This window comes from Canis lupus, chromosome 15, assembly GCF_011100685.1.
Source record: "Canis lupus familiaris isolate Mischka breed German Shepherd chromosome 15, alternate assembly UU_Cfam_GSD_1.0, whole genome shotgun sequence".
Lineage (NCBI taxonomy): Eukaryota > Metazoa > Chordata > Mammalia > Carnivora > Canidae > Canis > Canis lupus.
In genome coordinates, this window is record NC_049236.1 from 37209003 (window position 1) to 37231337 (window position 22335).

Here is a 22335-nt window from a genome sequence, read left to right on the forward strand (position 1 = left end):
CACAGCATAGTACCTGCTCATAATAAAGGTTTAATAAATGTTTATTTATCCAAGTTGTTAGTTAGTTCTAAAGGTATAACTTTAGAATAGTGCAGAAAGTATTGGTTTCTGACTTACCTTAATTTTTTTCATGTATTAGTTATAACAAATAATCAAAAAGTTCTGAAGCTATTATTCAGCTGCTTTCCCATTATTCTTTCGTTTGACTAGTGGTTCTCCATCATTCTTTACTGTACACAAGGGAGTGCAAAAAACCCATAGTTCATTTACTCCACCCATGTCCACTTTATAATTAAAAAAAGAAGATAACATTACTGCATAGGAAGAGTGCTATAGGGTTAACCCACGACACACCAACTTGAGAAAGATAAAAACAAATAGAAATTTTATTTTTTATTTTTTAAAGATTTTATTTATTTATTCATGAGAGACACAGACAGAGGGAGAAGCAGGCTCTCTGTGGGGAGCCCGATGCGGGACTCAATCCCAGGACCCTGAGATCAAGACCTGAGCCAAAGGCAGATGCTCAACCACTGAGCCACCCAGGTGTCCCCAACAAATAGAAATTTTAAATTCAAAAAAGATCATGACAGTTATTTAAATCATCAACTCAAGAAAATTCTTGATGCCATGAAAACAAGTTACCCTTCCTGAATTTTGTGGAATTTCCAGTAATCTGCAAGTGATCATACACCATAAGAGGTTTTTGTCCCTGTCAAACACTGTGTGGCAGCCAGCTATCTTTGAAGAATATTTAATTATATTCTTCAGTCAATTCTAGAAGCTGCCTACTTTTAGTTTATGATGCCAAATTATAGTGACTGCTAACTGACTTAGGAATTTACTAGAAAATTAACCTTGGTGGTTTATGTAAATGAAAGCCTACAGAATTATGGGTGATTTACCCAGAAGGACTGAAGCGGAGACCTGGAATCATAGCTCAGGCTGAGTGTTATTCAGTGCTCCCTTGTGGCCCATACTTTGAGAAGTACTGACCTGGGCAGAAGTACCAGCATTCAAACTCTAAAGTATATGGTAGACATTACAATGTCTAAATCTATACCTTCAGTTAAACTTTATGAAATAGAAACAATACTTTCAGGCTTCTAATTTTATGAGCAAGAATTGGGGAAAATGTGAGTTAATAAAATATACCAAGCACTTGGACCTCTTGGGTCCAAAATGTATTATGAAGGCACATTATCTATTATATCTCTAATTAATTCCAGGTCTCTGAGCTGGCTGGAATCAGCACCAGCTCTCTTCTGAAACAGTTTATAGTATCAGCTGAACTACCATCTTTCTTCATTGGATTTGTCCTGGCTTGACTATACTCGTATTATATTCAAGACTGATGCACTTTGAGTTCCTTTGCGGGCTCGCCCAGATTCTTTTCAATATAAGGGTCCTGTAATTAAGGCTAGGAGGCGTGTTTTTGACTGAGTGCCCTGCAGATTGCTCATTAACATGCCATCTGAACAATTTAATAACCTTTTTAATTAATCCAAAATTGGCATGTCCCCCTTCAGGCTACAGTGCAGCTTTTGCAAGAGTTGGTCTCTTGGTAGTTCTCAATTTAGCTTATTATTTGAAAGCTAAATCTGCCCAGGCTAATGAGCGTGACCAATTCCTCTTACCAAGACCACATAGGAGTCTCCATCTGCACTTCACTAAAGGATGAGAGGACCAGATGTCTTGGGGTGATATTCTGGTTCTTGGCTTTTTAAAGACGTTCCCATCAGTCTAGAGATGAAAGAAAATAATTTATAGAGTAGTTGAAAATCACTTTTTACTTTCACTTTATTATTATTATTATTATTATTATCATCATCATCATCATCTCACTTTCGGGTTTGACATTTTAGACTCTTTAGTTTCAATTAGTCCTTCATAATCGGTGCTAGAATAATTTAAAATAATTTAACGGTTTTTCTAATTTGATATCCTGAAGCTTTAGTATTCCTGAAGAAACAAAATTGCTGTCCTAATGTATTTGAAATATATTTGTGGCAAGGTTGAACTTGTACTTTTTTTTTTTTTTTTTACCTTGAAAAGGTAGGACTCAGGGACAATCACTCTTTGAAGCCTGAAAAAGATAGATGTGTGTGTGTGTGTGTGTGTAAATGTGCTTGCATGTACGTTTGGGCTTGTATTTTACCTGGCCACAGTCACCAATATTTGAGCTTCTTTCCCTCAGCTGAGCAGAAGATTACTCCCTTAAAATGTGCCCCCATTGTTTCTGCAGGCCCATAAAGGAATGCCTCACATAGACTTACACTCTTGCCCGTCAGTAGCATTCATCATGGTCTATCCATTTTCCTCTCTGTTTTCAAACTTACTTGCCTCTGCCTGGAATAAATGCTTCCAGTTGCTGTTGCTGAGAATCCCAACCATTTATTCTTAAAACAAACATGAGTTGAGTACGTACATGTGCCAAGTGCTATGTTAGAAGTTCATAAAAATCCAATATCTTTGTCCATACTGATACCTCCATACACTTAAATAAATGTTTATCTCTGTAAAGTTACAACAATAGAACTAGTTATTATCTCCCTACAGGGAGAGGTAAGATGCCCTGTCCCCACTAGCTAGCACCTGCTGGCCACTTTAAAGCAGCTTGTTTCATGCCCCCACATTCTTAAAACTCTCTTCAAAATAGCCCCGATAGCTTACAAAACAAAGGAAGTTTTAAAATAAAGGTTTTCCTGGTTATACTCCCTCCATCAAAGACTAAGATTTTAGGACAAGATTTACCTCACTTGAAGCTGTGAGCATCCTTCTGGGTGATCATCTGTGTGAGAAGAAACTTGTCCTTGTCCAGGAGTATTGCCTAGGAATAGAATTCTGCTCAACCTTATGATATGACAGTGGAAGGTCTACCCTGTCCTACAGCGATCAGCTTGTGTATATATAGAGAGATACCGATACACACACACACAATTAGCTTGCATATATGTATATGCACATATATATACAACACACACATATATATGTATATATGCACATATATAAAATATATAAATGTAAAATATTTTGCATCTGGAAATGTCAAGTCCTATCAGAATTTAGCACTGGCTCAGGCCCTACCATCTCCCACTTGCCAGAATTAAAAATCTAGAAAGCTTCCCCAGTTATCCACATTAACATTCCCCACTAGAATAGTGCCTTTGTTGCAATTGATGTACAGATGGGGGAGAGTGTGCAAGGCGGGGAAGGGTTGTGTGGGAAATCTCTCTAACCTTCCTCTCAATCTTGCTCCCAGTATCTCCCACAGATCTTGAAAAGCAGGCCAGGTGACACCCCAATACCAGGGTCCATCCTTAGATTGTTAGTGTCAGCCACCATAATGCCCTGGGTTCTTGCTCCCAAGTACAAATACAGATTTGCTTAGCAGAAGGAGGTGGGTAAGGACAAAGCCTGACGGGTGGTAGGAACTGGACAGTGGGGCTCACTGCTATTTGTAAACAGGAGGAAGCCTGATTCCACCTGAACCTCTGGGGAGCCATCCTTTTTATATGTAACATGACACTGGTGGGCTCGAGAACCCTGAAGAACAAACTATCATTTTAAAAAAACATCCAATGTACCCACAGGACTGACATCTGTCCGCATTTCCCACACAGCTCCAAGTGAAGAGCCACGGTTCTTTCAGCCGCACTCCCAATACTCTTGCCTCTTCCTGCCTGCCTGCCTAATTAGCATGGACAAAGGCTGCAGTTCCACCAGAGGGGGCCTCCTGGTGCAGCAGTGGAGTGCTTCTCCCTTCTAGTGAATTCCTCCCTTCTGTCTGTGAATGGATAGTGAGCAAAATAACTGACAGTAGAAAGTGCTAGAGGCTATGTTAGATAAAAAAGACAAATAGCAGAGGCCCTTTTGGCATATATTTTTAATTGGAAGAAAATGTAGGCCTTTGGTGACAGTATTTGCTACATTTCCCTAAATCCAGCACTTAAAAAAAAAACAACACACAAAAAAAAACAAGAAATAGGGTCACCAGGTATATGGAAAGTGAATGGGTGTTGAATCACAGGTGTTCCTGGGTGGGGTATTTAACCTCTGGTGTACAGCAGCTGTGTTTATAACATGAGAAGGCTGGGCTCTTGTAGAAGGAACTGTGAGAAAGCACACAGTTCATGAGATACATGGTTCTCTTCCTTATTTCCCCTTTATTATTTATTAAAAGATTTTATTTTTTCATGATATACATTCAGAGAGAGGCAGAGACACAAGCAGAGGGAGAAGCAGACTCCTTGAGAGTAGTCTGATGCTGAACTCGATCCCAGGACACCAGGGTCACGACCTGAGCCAAAGGCAGATGCTCAACCACTGAGCCACCTAGGTGCTCCCCTTCTTTCCCTTTTAAAGGCTAGGGAAAGGGGCATAAAACCCACAACTGAGGGCTTGCCATTGGTCTCTGTAGGGGAGGAATAGGTTTTCTTTGACCTCTTAAGGTTCCTGGCTGGGTCTGAAAATTAAACTGACAAAGATTAGCAGAAGGAAAGCATACAGATTTGTTTTGTATGACACGGGAGACTTCATAAGGAAATGAAGAACAAGGAAACAGTTAAACCTGGGTATTTTTGTGCTAGATTTGATGATAGGTGGGCAATCGTGGAGGACTGTGATAGGTTAAGGACTACTGAGTAAGTCTAGTAAACTAGTAACCTGTAGGGAACTTAGCAAGGACCTGTTTGCTCAGATTCTTCCATTCTCCCAGGTATAGGGAGGGCACCTCTCAGTGAGGGTTTTGTGACCTGTTTCAGGGAAAAGGGGTGAGGCAGGGGAGGAGGTCAGAACCATCCTCAGTTTATAATACTCAGCATGCCAAGGTGCCATATTTGGGGGTAGCATGTCCTGAACCCCACCATCTCCAGTGACTCACACACAAGAATTTGTGCACAGATACACTTACCAAATTGTGCATCCTGAGAGGAAATGCCTTTTCTCCTTTAGTCCCCTACTCTCGGTTCTCAGAATCTTCTTTATTACAGTCTACTTTTGGGTATGTGTGAGGGGATGAGAGGGATCCATTTGGCTAAATGTCAAGTTGACTTCCGAGCCTCTGTTTCTGTGGGCAGAAGCCCTGCTAGGGCAGGCTCCATGCTGCTGAATGTTTTTCTGTCATTTTCAAAAAGGAGAACAGCAAAGATGCAAATTGCTGAGCCTGCTCTGGGAGATGGGCATACAAAGAGGCAATTCAGGAGGACAAGTGTGTGGGGAAAGAGGGGGGCAGAGGAGGGAGGCAAAGGCAGGGCGCATTCTTCAGGTTCTTTCTTCTGCCTTTTGTTAGAGGATTTATTGGGCTTGTTAAGAACGAAGGAAACACTGGGAGGCTTGGTGGCCTCTGGGCTTAGGGGGCCCTTCAGAATTGGAAACTCATGGCATCTCAGGGCTGTCTGCCTTTTAGGACTCCCTGAGAGCCCTGGGAATGGGCTTCCTAGAGATGCAGAGATGCATCATATTTTTGTTCAGGGTGGCAGGAATATGACACAGGATCTGGCTCAGGCAGGCAGGTAAAAGTCACAGCCTCCTGGAGGCCGTCATAGCCCCCCATGTCACCCCCAGCCCTGACTCGGTCCTCTGTCCCTCCCCACCCTGATCCGGGCTTCTTTTCAGCAGTGGGCCTCCTCCTCAACCGGGACTGTGCCCCCTGAAAGAAACCCACCCAGGCTGCAGAGAGTGAAGACCCTACTGCTGCCAGGAGCATTTTCCCTTCCACTTGCCCTCAGATGCAGCCCTCCCACCAGTGGGGTTTTGATTCCAGCAGAGGAAGTGCTCCGTGGTGTTGGAACACCTGGTTCTGGTCCCAGCCCTAATTGGCACTGTGACTTTGGGCAAGTCGCTTTCCTCCTCTGGGCCTCAGTTGTCTCTTCTGTAAAACGAGAGGGTTGGGCTGGGGGTCTTCGGAGCCTTGTCCTGCCCTGACTGTGGAAACCTCAGTGGCTTTAATTGCCTCATTAGAGCACCAGGGAATGCCTTTCCAGTAATTGTCTCCCGGACTCCTGTCTTACCCACTCCCTACTGGACTCTGCCTCCAAGGAAACAAAAGCAGCTGCTCTCTCCTCTGGGGCTTTCTCGGAACTGCCAGCCCTTCCTGACAAGGACGTATGTGCACAGGCTTTCTCTGTCTGTCTCTCTCCCTCTGTCTATGGCCTCTTTTGGAGGGTGGGTGGTGCCCCTATTGAGCCCTGCTTTTTCTGTTTTCTGCTTCTTTGGCTAGCATAGCTGGCCTCTGTCCCAGGTGAGATCAAAGTTTCCTTTATTCCTCTCCACCGGCACATGAATTTGGCAGTGGCGCTTTGCAAATAACTATGTGCTCCAGACAGCTGCATCAAGGCACTCCAGGTGAGAGCTGAAATAGCTCAGATGCAAATGGCAGGAAATCAAGAAACAGTTAATCTCATGTCACTGTCCCCGAAGAAGAGCACATTCAGGGATTTGGCAGCTACCCTTAAGAGATGGTCTCTTCACTAAAAACCAGGATATTTCATTTTCTGTTTTAAGATAAGGCCCAAACAGTGTAGATGGTGCAGTGTTAAAATTTGCTAAATGAGCTGGCCCTATGAATCTCTTACAAAACTCTTAATATGTGTAGGAATGTGTGTGTTTCCTGAGAGGTCAGGAAACCATTCAGGTGTGTTCTGCTGGGCATGTGCAGGGCTGGCTAGGCAAGAGATCAGAGATGTGGGAGGGGTTTGTAGGAAACTCAGGTCTAGTTGGACACCAAAGAAACCAGCATGTCTGGGAGAATCCAGAACATCTGAGGGCTGAAAACAGAGAGTGAGTCTAGGGAAGGCAGCCGAGGCAGGAAGGGTCAAGCTCATCTGAGGAGATTATGGCAGGTAGAGTCTAGCATCCAGCAAGGCCGAGATTGAGACACTGTGTGATTTCCAATCCCAGAAAAGAGCAACTGCTGTTTATCTTTCTCAAGTGCCCCTGGAGGATGGGTGTTCATGGGTGGCAGGTTTGTGCCCAAAACCAGAGCTTTATGTCTAACAACTACTCCTGATGTATCCAACAGCCTTTTTTCAGTCATGTGGTATGAGATTAAAGAGTGGAAATCTTGGCTTAGACAGAATGGGTTCAAATTCTAGATCAGCCAGTTTGCTATTTATATCTACTAGCTCTACACCTCAATATTCTTATCTACAAACTGGGAGTAATAATAGTGATTTGCCCGATTTGTTGGGAGGATTAAAAGTGCCTAGTGTAGTGCCTACTATGTTGGAGGATTCAATAAATGGCAAATACCATTATTTTGATATTTACTTACTAGGCTTTCTAATAAGAGCCAGAGGACAGCAAGATTCTTAGGACACTTCAGCAGGCATCAGAATCCTTTGGAGGACTTGTCGACATGCAAGTTGCTGGGCCCCACCCCAGTCAGTGTGGGATATGGTCTGTGGAACCTACTTTGAGAATCACTATTCTCTATCCTATATTCAAGACAATGTCCAAATGAGACAGTTATTTAACAAACACCTAACTAGCCTTTACCATGTGCCAGACTTTGTGTATATACACAATGCATAGCATTACAACCCTTGACTCATTTACTCCTACGGAGGCCCTACGAAGCAGGTTCTGTTACACCCACTTTACAGAGGAGTAGCTTCTCAGTGAGTTTTTCAGTCTCTAGACTTGATAGTGCTTACCTAGGTCCTTGCTGTAACCCTGTGCAAAGGCAGTATAGCTGCTGTGAAAGGAGTTGAGACTCTGGAGCCCAAGTAGGGTTAGAATCCTAGTGCTGCCATGTTTGAGCTATGTCACCTGAAGCAAGAGAATTTATCTTTCTGGGCCATTTTCTTTGTCTAAAAGAAGATGAAAAAAAAGGATGAAACTCATAACAGCTTACTGGTAGGAGTTTGTCAGGAACAAAATGAGGAAGCTCATATGAAGTGCTTGGAAGAAAACAGATGCTCATGAAGGATAGTCTCTCATATGTTCCACAAGTCACTGGCCCTCATCTTGCTGTGCCACCAGTAATGGCTTTTGCTTGATGGTGGTAAGTATTCGTTTCTCTCTGCACCCCCCATCACCTTATTCTCAACCCAATTTTACTTTCTCTTTATCAATTTATAGCATCTTAGAATGATAGAACCAGAAAATACCTTGGATCATTTATTCCTGACTGTGCATCCAAGTCACCTGGGGATTAAAAATAATAATAATACAGTTTCCTGGAATCCTGTGGCAACTGGATTATTCTTCACAAGGCTCCATCTTTCCTCCTAATTTCCATGGGAAAAACATAATTTTCCCCTTCGATGTTAGCCTAGACTTTGTTGTGGTCAGTTGGATATTCCACAGACATGAGGTAGGAAAGGCTTGAGATGAGGTTGTGAAGTTAAGCTGGCTCCTTGGCACCTCTGGTGTTGCCATGAGAAGACATGCATGATGTAGGACATTGGTCTCTGGAGTAGGATAACATGCACGCATGCCCAGCAGAGCTGGACTGCCCCAGCAGATGCCAGCCCTCATCAGGCAACTCTTGGCTGACCCCGAGATGTGACTGAGCCAGCCCAGATCAGCAGGGCCATGCAGCTGAGCCCTGCCAAGACCGGTTACTCACCTGTAGACTTGTGACCTAAGTATTATTGACATAAGCCACTGAGATATTGTAGTTCTTTGCTAAGGGCCTGATTTTGGCTTTATCTCCAGATATTCTGAGTAACAGGCTGGGGACCCCAAATGCATGTTTCTAAAATTCTGCCCCCCACTGCTCCCCCACCTCCCCTCCCCAGACGCCCCATGCGATTCCATTATTTAGCTCGATTTAGGCACCGTTGCTCTTGGATCTCATCTCTTACAGGGAGATGTTGAGGCCCAGAGAGGTAAAGTGACTTGCCCAAAGTCTCAATACCTGGCAAGGTTAGTATTAGAATCCTTGGTATGCTATATGAATACTCATTCTACTATATCATACTCTTCTTTCTTAACTTGGAAGAAATCATTCATGACTTCATAACTGAAATGCTTTGGGCTGAAGGACTACAATGCTATGCTGACGTTAACCATTGGAAACCCACTGATGGGAGGAAATACACAATGGAAAGAAGAGTATATTGACTTTGGTTGTAATTGTATTTACTGTGCCACATGTCTCAGCTCAGGGTAAAAAATGTGGTCACTAGATCGTGGGATTTAGAAGGAATTTAAAGTACAGTATTCTTTTTCAACTTGGGAAAGTTTATGCGATTTCTAGGCAATTATTTCCTGTAGGAATAAAAATATGTGTTACTCTTTCATCCTATTCCTCTCACTGCAGTTTCTCCTCATTAGTGGTTTCCTTCCTCTTGAGCTGCAGTAATGCCCTCAAAGTACTGAATCTATTACTGCTGAAGTTGGTCTTTGCGGGCCTGAAAGAAATGCAGATTGGCAAACTGAAATGTTGGTCTTGATTCAGACTTGTATTTATTGAGCACCTGCTAGGTGCCCTGCTCTATGCAAACTGCTCTCACCATAAACTATTTTTATTAAGTGTATAGGCATTTACAAGGAGTAGGTGTAGATTGTGTAGAAGGAAAAGAGAAAAGAGACACTTATGGCTCAAGGCTGTTGTTGCAGACTCTTTTTGTGACATTTCTCTATTTGCCAACACTCTCTTGTTCAGTCTTCCCCATCTATTTAGGAGCGAAAAATCATCTCTTTCCCCACATCACCCTCTAGCCCAAACATAACCTTTTCCTGCTCCATTTACAATACCTAGGACTACTTACATAAATAAAGCCAGATAAGGTGCTAAATATTTCCTGGCTAATCCAGGCAGGAAAGGGGATACTTCCTGGTCTAAGACTCTTAATTGTGTTTCATGTGGTTCAGGACAGTGTCCCCTCAAGTCTTATCCCACTTGTTTCTCCCCTGTATGATCTCTCCTCCCAACTCAGATTTCATTTTTTAAAAAGTATTTATTTATTTATGAGACACACACACACAGAGAGAGAGAGAGAGAGAGAGAGAGAGAGAGAGAGAGGCAGAGAGACACAGGCAGAGGGAGAAGCAGGCTCCATGCAGGGAGCCCAATGCAGGACTCAATCCTGGACCCCGGGATCACCCTGAGCTGAAGGCAGACACTCAACCACTGAGCCACCCAGACGTCTCCCCAACTCAGCATTTGAAATGTTACATCCCCAGGCCCACAGCTCTGAGAGGAGTCTTCCATAGCATCTCCCTGCTGAAATCCTTCACTGCCATTCCTTTATTCCTCTGCTCAGCTCCCATCTCATCTCCCCATTCTGCTCCAGACAGTGCTGTCACTTACTTCTTACTCCTCTACTTCTTCTCCTCTTTAGCTGGACTACACACACATGTACATATGTGCCCACATGCCTGTGACATGATAATCTCTCCTTTCCTATCTTTCGTCATGCTTTCTCCCCAGCCTAAGAATCTCTGCCTCTGCGTGTGGTCTCAGTTTCCCACAGGAGCCCTGTGATGTAAATGAGTGAAGCAGATGGGTGTGAGACAGCGGATGGTTGGGGGGCGGGGAGCGTGGCAAACTGGTGAGGACACAGCAGATCTGAGGGGCCCTATTGCTACTAGACCCTAGTGAATGGGTGCTGTGTAACTCAGTGTTGACATATCCTCTACATTTTTAGAAGCTCGAAATTCAGATTTTGTGTGAAAGCTCCAGACTTTTAAAGGTGTGGAAGTACACTAAAAATTTATTAAAAATTGTGCGTGCATCAAATAAGCAAACCTCCTCTGTACCTTTTGTTTATTCAAATCCTACCAAACCTTAAAGTCCAGCATAGGCCGCCTCTCTCTCCTGAAGCTGCCTTTGATGATTTGGGTTGCTGTGTTCTTTCCTCTCTGGCTCCTTCTACAAAGAGACCCAGATAGTTACGTATGTATTCAGGCTAGAAGCCGAAGACCTGGAGACAAAACTACTTACAAGCTGTGCAGCATTGGGCAAGGTAATAAAACCCCTAAAAGCTCTAATTTCCTTGTCTCTAAAAGAGAGGGGTTAGCCATAGTGTGTCATAGGCATGTGAGAGAGATTAAAGAGAACAGAGATAGGGACGCCTGGGTGGCTCAGTGGTTGAGCATCTGCCTTTGGCTCAGGTCATGATCCCGGGGTCCTGGGATCAAGTCTCATATCAGGCTCCTTGTGGGGAACCTGCTTCTCCCTCTGCCTGTGTCACTGCCTCTCTCTGTGTGCCTCTTATGAATGAATAAATAAAAACTTTAAAAAGAGAGAGAGAGAATAGGGATATAAAGTACTCAACATAATGTAGGACATATAGTAAATTCTCCATAAACATTAGCTATCATTACTTAATTATCCCACAACCTTGAGCATCATAACATAGTGGTTACAAATCAAAGATTCTAGAGCCTAATTTCCAGGGTTAAAACCTCTACTTTCCCACTTTCTAGCCATGTGACTTCAGGAAAGTTACTAAACCCTCTGTGCCTTATTTTCCTTATCTGTAACATGGGGATAATAAGACTCACTGAGTTATTGTGAGAAATTGCCTCCTGGGTCACTTTTTCTCAGCTCTGGTGTGGCATTGTTCTTTCTAACCTTGCGCTAGTTATCAGTGTATAGCTCTCAGCTCCAAATTCAGTCTTCAGTCCAATCCTGCAACAGTGGACACTGAGCATTTGTCTTTTATAGAGAGCATGGTGCTAACCATTACCAATAGAGAATGCTAGAGGAGCATGGCGGGAGGAGGAGGGGGCTTCTCTTCCTGGCTTTTCCTTCCTGTTCCTATGACCTGCCTGGTCCACGAGGGCTAAGGGAATGTGCATGGTGGTGGTGATGGTGGTGGTGTCTGTGTGTGTGTGTGTGTGTGTGTGTGTGTGCATACTCTGGTGCTGCTCTGTGTCAGCTATGTGCTCAGAGTGTGCAATCTCTGGGCCAACACGCTGACCTGGCCTCGGCTTGGTGACCACCTTGCAGATGTGGTGCAGGTGACCCAGGTGACCACCCCGTCAAGATGCAGACACTGCCTACTTGAGGCCTGTGCCTATCCCTCTGTGTGTCCTCCCCCAGCATTAACTCAGCTGTACCCGGTGGGCTGGTTTCTGCGTGCTCTGCCACTGTGGTCCAGCTCGGGCTCAGCCAACCCAGCACACTTCTCACTTATCCATTTGCTCCAGTGAGGTCTGATCCTCAGGTGTAGGTACTCTCACTTAGCCTTTGGGTACTTGTAGAGTGCTCTTCACATCTCTTTATTTACTACCCTCTAATAGTTCAATAATTCCCTACATTAAACTGCTCCTGTTTAAATTGCTGTGTGATTTCTGTTTCCTGATGAAACCCAGACTGATACATACCTTGCGTCTAAATCTACTGCTTAATAACTCAGACATTCTGCTTACAGGCTCTTCTCTGGATGTATGTACTCTGACACTGCATCTGCTTCCTTTCCTACCGACATATATCTGTATCTGCTACCAACATATACTTGGGTGCTTAAGGGGTGCTTAATGAGATCTCATATACCTGGATGAATGTGTGTTTGCAGAACCCTTTAACCAAAACAGACTAGTGTGGGCTGTGAAGTAGACTGTTTCTTCTCAATGTGCTATATGTGGTAGAGAACCGTTTTTAACAATTTCAAAATCTGTCCTAAACCAATTCTTCCGTGAAGTATAATAAAAATGAAGTACTAGAAACATAAAATTAAAAAACAAAACAAAACAAAATCTGAGCCTAGATTTTTTAGTATTGGATTCAGTAGACATAATGACTCTATGAAACTGCTGTGAGAGTTTCTAAATACCCTTAATTTTTGTACACGTCTTGCTATATTGGTAGTGACACAGTGTAAAGAGCACACTTTGAGCAGCACTGATCTGGACTATTCACCATTGCGAGGAGTGATACCATGTTCTATACTTTACTTTCACATCGGATCCTCTCATTGCACCTTGCTTGCATTTTGGCGTTTTATTCTCTTATTTCACAGAGACAGTGACAAGATTCTCATCCATGCTCTGGTCCTGTCCAGGTGCTTCTCCAAGCACATGCTCCTACTGAGTGTCATTTCTAGGAGCTACCCTTGCTTATTGCAGTAACTTTGCTGTCTTTGTCATGGTCACAACCTCTCTTCTATTTGTCAGGAGGTGGTAACTGTGGCAATAAACCATCCTCATATTTCCCTGGGCTCGAAGCCATTGAATTCATAAACAGACACTCCACCACTCTTCCTCCCACCCCCCACTATGTTTGTAGCTGATAAGAGCCAGAATCTGAGGGTTATTTGCATATGTGACTTGTCTTGATAGCATGGGATGCACCTACCATTACAGCCAAAAGCCATGTGGCAGAGCCTGGGTTCAGCCAATCAGACAGGAAAATACAAATGACCTGGCTGTGATGTCCAGCAAAAGCAACATAATTGTAGCTTTAAATGTTAAAATGGAGGCTAGCAATAGTACCCAATCTCCTTGTCCTTCTATTCTGATTTGAGTACGACATCCTCCTGTCTCTTAATTATTATCATTATACAAGTCTATCTAAAACTATATTTATAAAATTCTTTGTAATTCATTGCGATTCCACTGAGTTTATTTCCCCATCGGTCCTCTGGGTGTGTGACCTGCCTTCCCAGCTCAGTTTGTCAGCCAGAGATTTATTCTGCATTCAGTAGAGCTTCTATCCCATTGTTGGTGCGCACTAGATTGTAATAGAAATGCCATGCCACCGAACTGTGAGTTGAAGCTGTATTACAATGATACTGCCCCAATTTTACAGATGCTGCCCAGTGCCAAAGAGCTTTAATAAAATACTCAAGGTCACAGAGCAAATCCAATGTAGAATCAGGGGTGGGACCAGCTGTTGTGAATTTTGAGCCCAAATCTCTTTTCATTGTATCAGACTGCCTCTCAAAAACCACATGAGATACTCTTATCAATGTTGTTTGGTGGGTGTTGAGTTCACTGCAGTCGATACTGTCAAATGAAATCTTCAAATGCCAGAAGTATGCTGTCAGATGCTCTTCACCTTTATGAACTCCAGCGTTACAAGCAGCAGCAGCACAGACACAACCAGGAAATCTATACCCACGGTTAATGCTGGTTGTTAAAAGTATGTCTGCTTGGAAGTTATTCTGTGGTGACAATGATCAGCGCTAGCATTCATTAAAACAACAGTGACAAAAACAACAAAACCCACAACCCACTTGAACCAAAATCTAAACTACTAGGACGTTATTCCCTGGCTCCTGCAGAGAAACCTGGAAACATGTCCCTAATAATCCGCATAATCCAATTCAAAATAATGGTAATATTGAATATGATTTTTTAAGCACTACTGTTTTCCTCCTTTCCCAGGAGGGGGAATATTCTGATCACCTCTCCATCCCCTCAGTCACTGGTACCACTTAAAATAGAAGTATAGAAAACTGGATTAAAGATAGTGTAATGTAAACTGCTAGCATTGCATTCTAGGTGTTTAACATCGATTGTGTAACTATTTAGAGAAAATACTGTGATGGATTTTTTTTACTGACATTCACTCTTAAGTCTTACATCTGTCTTGTAAGGTAAATTTTATAGATGGAAACATTGAGTCCTGGAGAAGGTAACTTGCCCATGATCTAGATGATAAGTAAATGGATTTCAAATTGGGTCTTTCTGGTTCTAAATCTTATCCTTTTCCTGCTCCACTCTGCACCTTCCCTTTAAGAAATGGTAAGTCCCATTAATTAATGACAGTGTTTTATTTATTTACCTTTAACAATAATTCGTGCATTGTTGGACTTACACCAGGAGTCAAGGTGAACTGCTCAAAATATAGACAAACTCTGGATACTAAAAGAAGAACAGCTGAAAAATATGAAAAGTCAGTATTCTGACTCTGATTTATAGGTTCTAGTTTACGTTATCAACTGCCTATCACAAAATCAAAGGAAAATGATGAGAAAGGAATTGTAATTTTCCTGGCATTTGGAGATTTGTTCTTTCTCACTTTGAAGCTTGACTATTGAGGGGACAGAAGGAGGAATTTGGATTGGAGAAAATGAGGCCTTCTATGGGAGATTTAAAAGGTTTCTCTGTCCTGGGGAACCTGCATGGCTCAGTGGTTGAACATCTGTCTTCAGCCCAGGGTGTGGTCCCGGGGTCCTGGGATCGAGTCCCACATCGGGCTCCCTGCATAGAGCCTGCTTCTCCCTCTGCTTGTGTCTCTGCCTCTCTCTCTGTGTCTCTCATGAATAAGTAAAATAAAATCTTTAAAAAAAAACGAAGTTTTCTTAGTCCTAACGGCATTCCCTACCCCCTTCCCAATTCCATATGTGTCTCCCCAACTTTTTCTCTTGTTTTGACTGAATTAGACTAAATAAAAACAGATTTAAGAATTCACCTTATCCATGGAGTTGATGGATTTCTATGATGATATCTGCAGCTAATTTGGGGTAATGCAGAAACAGTAACAATTGTAAGGATATCTTGAACATATCTGACTCCTTTTTTTTAGCTTTATCAAGGTATAATTGACAAATAATGTTAGTATATATTTAAGGTACAGAGCTTGATGTTTTGATATTGTCTACGTTGTGAAGTGACAACTATCATCAGGCTAATATATCTATCACCACACATAGTTACCCTTTCTGTGGTGGTGATGGTTACACTTAAGATCAATCCTTTTAGCATATTTAAGGTATAGGCTACAGTATTGCTAACTATAGTCACACTACTGTCTGTTAGACTTCCAGAACTTATTTATCTTGTATAATTGAAACATTGTACCCTTTGACCAAGATCTCTCCATCTTCCCTTTCCACCAACACCTGGTAATCAGCATTCTACTCTGTTACTATAAGTTCAACTGTTTTAGATTCCACACATAAATGACGTCAGGCAGTATTGGCCTATCTGGCTTCCTTCCCTTAGAATAATGTCCTCTAGGTTCATCCATGTTGTCTTAAAGGCAAGACTTCATTTTTCTTCTTCTTTTTTTATTACCAACAATAAGATTCTCTTACACATTCTCTTCTGTCAGTGGACATCTGAATTGTTTCCATATCTTGGCTATTGTGAATAATGCTGCAATGACCAGGGGAATGCAGATACCTCTTTGAGATACTAATTTCATTTCTCTTGATCTATAACAAGAAGTGGGGTTACTGGATCATATGGCAGTTCTATTTTTAATTTTTTGAGGAAGCTCCATATGGTTTTTCATAATAACTGTACCAATTTACATCTCCATAAATAGTATATAGGTGTTGCCTTTACTCCACATTTTTGTCAAAACTGGGTATCTTTTGTCTTTTTGGTGATGGCCCTTCTGACAAGTGTGAGGTAGTATTTCACTGAGGTCTTGATATGCGTCTACTTATCCCTGCTGTTAAGTAGAGTTGACTATCTTTTCATGTATCTGTTGGCTTTTGTTTGTCTTCTTTTGAGAAATGTTTATTGAGGCTCTTTGGTTTGGAAATATTTTCTGTCATCCTGTAGTTTGCATTTTCACTCTGGTCGTGGTTTCCTTTATGGTGCTGACTCTTTTTAGCTTGATGAAATCGCTCTTGTCTGGTTTTGCTATCTATTTTTGCTTTTGTTGCCCTTGCTTTGGTGTCATATCCAACAAAAAGTCTTCCCAGACCAATGTTTTCTTACTTTATTTATTTCTAGGAGATCATGGCATTCCAAAGACTTCTATAGAATATGTTGACAGTTTTTTTTCAGAATTGATGGGCAGCAGTTAATGACTTCATTTTGCATGTGTCAAGACTGAAGCATCTGGCCATGTTTGTCTAAGGGAATGCAGTCAGTGATAGGGAATGTAAGTCAAAATCTGGAACTCCCAATTCCTCATTTGACATCAGTTTAACAACACATTAGGTGTTTAGATCTTATTGGTATTTGCAATCATTTCAATTTCATTACAAATTTCTGGCGGAAATATATAGAAATATCATCAAAACAGAGTTTCTATAATTGAATTCTAACACTGTGCTAGTCATATGATGCTTAATAAGCAATGAATATGTGAAGATGTTCTAAATGACGTCAAGCAGAGTGTTGGGTCCTCAGAGAACACTAGGAAAATGTGAGACATATCTTACCTTCAAAATGCTCAGAGTCTGATTTGAGAAATTAAACTCACTGCTGCAAAGTCATCACAGCCCAAAATATGTGGTGGTGACCAGAATAACTAGAGGAGTCAAGGGTCAGAGAGATTGACTAGAAACTTCAGGGTCTGTAGAAGACATAACTGTTGAATCTTAAATGGTGGATAAATTTCAACAAGGACAAGAGGAGGGGAAAGAGAATATCTCATACATTTGCATAGTGTTTTTGCTGGCAAAATACTCTGATGTTCATCATGATATTAATACCTACAATAACTCAGCAGGAAATGTTACGAAGATTCTCATTTTACTGATGAGGATCCTGAAGCTCAGAGAAGTTAAGTAGACTCTCTCAGGTGACACAGCTTGTAAGGGGTAGAGCTTAGAGTCAGGTCTATGCCTGATGTGTGTTCCTTTGTGTCAGATTTTGGAAGGTTATAAAACTAGGCAGAGGGAAATTCTTGTTAATCCTAGACTACATATATAATATAATAAAAATGGAGTGCAGGAGAGTTCGAAAGAGGAGACAGGGAGATGAACCAGGATTCTCCCAGCCATCAAAGCACCTCTGTTAATTCTGTCATGTGTTCATAACATTTGGTATGTAGACCATCTCTGGTCTATCTATTCCGTCAACTATAAGCTCCTGGCAGAGGGCTCCACTGTTGATTTCAATAAGGTCCAGCATACTGCTCATCTAGAAGGAGGGGCTGATAATATTTTGAGTGAATGAATGAAGTAGTTACAACTTTGATCTTGGCATGAGGTGATGATAGTCTGGTGACAACAGTGGAATTACAGGAGTGAAGGTAAATCTGTGGAAACTAGTGAAGCAACAAAGGATAGAATTACCTAGATGGAGCCCATAAAGAACCTTAAAAGCCCTGCCCGATATTCTGTTTTTTAGCCTGGATGGAGGAATAAATGGGTGCTTGTTTGCTGTTATCCTTTAAACTGGACATATACAGTTTTATATTTTATATTTCAAAAATAAAATGGGAAGAAATCAGAAATAGAAAATATAGGTAACATTTGGTGACAGACTTGATATGAGAGATAAAAGAGAAGGATAAAATATAACAAAACAACTTCAAGTTTATTCACATGATACACTGCCTGCCAGATATGGGACATTTGGAGGCAGAGATGAGGTTAATTTTGGACATTTTCAGGGAGCCATGTGACTGCAGATTAAAGTTGTGGAGCCACTTCTCTATCCTGTGGTGTCCCTTGTTTCCTTTGTGCCTGTCTCCATGACCTGGGGAGTTCCCTTTCTTATTCCAAATGCCAGCATCTGCTTTACATTAGGGTGCTGTTCTTCCAAAACAGATTTGGTAGCCAAATCATTCTTGTTAGCCCCTCTCTTTTATTAATGTCCACCCCCCCAAAAAAAAAACTGATAGAGATTATTTGGAGACTTTACTGCTGACCTCTGTGGGACTATATAAAAAAGTTAGCAAAAATTAAAAATTTGCAGAAATTTTACCAAGTTCTGTAACAGTCCAAGTCAGCATTTCTGTGTTTTTTAGATAGTATTCAGAAGTCCTAAGAGCCTTTCTAAGATGATTCCAAATAATAGTCTAAATTTTTATATATATAACTAATCCTGGCTGTTCGCTTGTAATGTGCCAGATGGTATTCTAAACACAGGACATATTTAAACCTAAAAAAACCCCAACCCACCCTATACATATATTATACATATGCAACAATTATATTTATATTATAATGATATAATTATAGTATATATAATATATGTGTAGGATTTTTTGAAGTTTAAATATATATAATATATATACACTACATATATATGCTACATATATGTACTATATAATATATATTATATATAATAAATGTACATACTACACTATATGTATTATATAATAGAATATTTATATTTATGTTTATAGTATAATTTTAATTATAGGATATACAAAATCGTGTAGGGTGTTTTTAGGTTATGATTAATAATTATATATTATATATTATAATTATATAAAGTTAATAATTAATTATATACTATAGTATTATATTATACATACTATTATTATTTCCATATACAGGGAGGAAATTGAGGTATAGAAAATGTGAATGCTGAGCACCAGGTCACAACTAGTATGTAGCAAAGCTGAGATTTTAACGCAGGCAGCCTGGTTTTAGAGTCTGTGTTTCCCTGTCTTTAGAGTGACCACTGCTCAGGTCTGAGGCCAGAAGGCTGAGGCCAGGGAACTTTGTAAGGTTTGATGCAATCCATGGTTCCTTTCTAAATCTCATGGTCCAAAGATAGACCAGTCAGGCTCAAGTTGTCATTTCTACACTTAGACATTAGTCTCTTGGGTTTTTAGGCTACTGTAAAGATGCCTCTCTGACCTTCCTCCGGCTAGCCCCAGAAATCCAAATCTTGTCCCAGGTTCTCAGGGAAATCCCTTCTTTACCTGGTTTATATAGATTTCCTCCCCTGGGTTTTGAAATCATTCTGCATAGACTTGAAATTGTCTCTCCTTCATTCTTCGTTCACTTATTCATTCAACAAATGTTCAACAATTTATTATGTGCTAGGCATGATACTAAGACTCTAGGGGATGTTTGGATAAATAATTCATCACCCTCTTTCTCTAAGCTACTCACAATCTTAAGAGATATACATGTATATAAATAAATACAGTTTGCTATAGTAAATGCTGCAGAGGAGGTATGTACAAACAGTAAAGGAGGTACATTCGGAACATAACCATGTTGAGGAGTAGGAGGATTTTGCAGTAGAGATAACTGTACTTTGGATGGGTTGAACTTTTGTAGATTTATCAAGATGGTGGAAAGTCATTCCAAAGACAGAGTAGAGCTCATGCGTAATTCACCATTGCAGAGAATCATGAATGTGAAGAGTTAATTCAGTGATTCATTCACTCATCCATTAATATTTATAAAGTGTCTACTTTGTGCAAAGCCTCATGCTACATGCTAGTGATGCTATGCAAATGAAGAGTTCATTTGCCTTGATGGAAATTTCTGTTAAGCACTAGGAAATATCGATTTCCTTGCCTTTTCCGGCATCTGGAGGCTGCCTGCATGCCTTGGCTGATGGCCCCTTCCTCCATCTTCAAAGCCAACAGTATAGTATCTCCAAATCTTTCTGACTTTTTTTTTTTTTTTTAGAATTTATGTATTTAGGGATCCCTGGGTGGCGCAGCAGTTTGGCGCCTGCCTTTGGCCCAGGGCGCGATCCTGGAGACCCAGGATCGAATCCCACATTGGGCTCCCGGTGCATGGAGCCTGCTTCTCCCTCTGCCTATGTCTCTGCCTCTCTCTCTCTCTCTCTGTGTGTGTGTGACTATCATAAATAAATTTAAAAAATCAAAAATAAAAAAAAATTAAAAAATTAAAAAAAAAAAGAATTTATGTATTTATTTTTGAGTGCGAGAGTGTGCATGAGTCGGGGGAGGAGCAGACGGAGAGGGAAAGAATCTTAAGCAGATTCCCTGCTGAGCGTGGAGCCCGACGGAGGGCTCTGATCTCACAACCCTGAGATCATGACCTGAGCCAACATCAAGAGGCAGACACTTAACCGACTCAGCCACCCAGGCGCCCCCAAATTCCTCTCTGATTTTTATCCCCACTCTGTCATCCTAGCTCTTTATTTCTCTCTCTTGCCAGGTGGTGGCTCAATAAATGCCTTTTATATTGTGTATGTCCCCAAAGGTCCATGTATAAGACTTTTTTCAAGACTTTTTTTCCTTGACCTTCCAATCTTTTTACTTCCAGGTCCCTAACCAACCAATGTAACCATTCACAGCTGTCCAAGTGTCTATACATGCTTTTATCACACAAAGCAGATGGCCTGATAGGCCACCCAAAGTTTTGTCCAATGAGAGGATTTTTCTCTCACTATTGTCTTTCAGGACAGCGGAAGTGTATTTTTGGCTTGTATTTACAGAAGTGAAAACTCATTTGTAAACCGAGCTCTATCATTTTTCTTTTACTACCAGCTAGTTATAAGAGACCCCACTATGGGACTATTGGTGTGACGGGAGGTAATGGTGCAATAGTAGTGACATGGGAGTCTGGACCACTTGCTAGTACAGCTCACTTGTGCTCTGTGACCCTTCTTATGACTGACCCCTAATGTACTATTTCTGTCTTGTGATGGATCATTATTAGGCTGTTTAAACTTATGATTGTATGGACAAGACATGATTGGCAGTTGTAGATACATAGACACATGATTCCTGTGTTTAGATACTCATCTCTAAGACCCAGTAACATGCCAAGAACTATTTTTGAATAGTGTCTAATTCTCTGATACAGATTTCACAGCCTTGCTCCTGAATCCTACAGGGTCTACATTGTGGTTCTCCCATTGGGCCTTGTCCCATGGCTCCTTGTGAGGAGTTTAGGCCTACTACAAAGTTAGAGGGAATAGCCCACCCACAAAACTATCCTCACTTTTGACTTCAACTTAATGTCTCTTTTGGGGTTGGGGTGCAATTCTGAAACCATGCTCAGTTTTGATAATTTGTGAGAAGGACTTACAGAACTTACTGAAAGCTATTATACTCATAGTTATGGCTTTTTATAGAGAAAAATACAGATTAAAATCAGCCAAGGGAAAAAGTACATAGGACAGAGTTTGGGGAACTACCAAATGTGAAACTTAGTTTGTTCTCATTCTGAGGAGACTGGATGCATTACTTTCCCAGCACTGATATGTAACAGTACACACACAGTATTGCCAATTGGGAAAGTCATTTAAATCTTGGTATTTTGAGTTTTTATTGGGATCCATTAGAAAGACAAGATTGATTGATTGTCCACATACTTGATTTGTCTCCAGATCAACTGATACCACATGACTCAAAGCCCTCACTTAAAATCAGTTGGTACTATCTATGGGTCCAAGGCCCCCAGGCAAACAGAGATTACCTTCCAGGAGGCAAAGGCAAAGGCCAAACCTCTCTTTGTACAGGGTTAATTTCTTTACTACACACTCTACACAGCATTTTTCTCCACCACAGGTATCTCTGTTACCACGAGGTCTGACAGGTTGTATGACCCAAGCAGCAGGTTATATGACTCCTTGCACTGCAGCTCAGATCAGCTTGGACAGTCTTCCATGTCATTTGGTGAGTGGGTTGGAGCAGAATATCTAAGCATAGGTTATGTTGCCTCTAGAACCCTACACCCTAAGGTTTTCCTAAGGTTTTCCTTGACAGTAGGCATTCAGGTGATCCATCTCCAAAATGCTTCCTTCTTATGGGTGAAGGTATGATATGCCATAACTTGTCCTTTATTTTGAAGGGGATGTCTTGGC

The 22335-nt window shown here is 41.4% G+C and overlaps 1 long non-coding RNA gene across 22 annotated transcripts in view; it reads right to left on the reverse strand.

The window, feature by feature from the left end:
• LOC102153777 overlaps positions 1-22335 on the reverse strand; it is an 86953-nt gene that overhangs the window by 14243 nt on the left and 50375 nt on the right. For 15 of the 22 annotated variants that reach the window (XR_005370611.1, XR_005370613.1, XR_005370610.1 and 12 more), the window contains 5 exons: positions 7656-7811; positions 2755-2830; positions 2429-2516; positions 1638-1743; positions 118-230 (listed from right to left, as the gene is read on the reverse strand). This is a non-coding gene — a long non-coding RNA (uncharacterized LOC102153777). Of the gene's footprint in view, positions 1-117; positions 231-1637; positions 1744-2428; positions 2517-2754; positions 2831-4912; positions 5119-7655; positions 7812-22335 lie in introns of all 22 variants that reach the window. The other 7 variants (XR_005370594.1, XR_005370596.1, XR_005370600.1 and 4 more) reach the window with 7 other exon arrangements.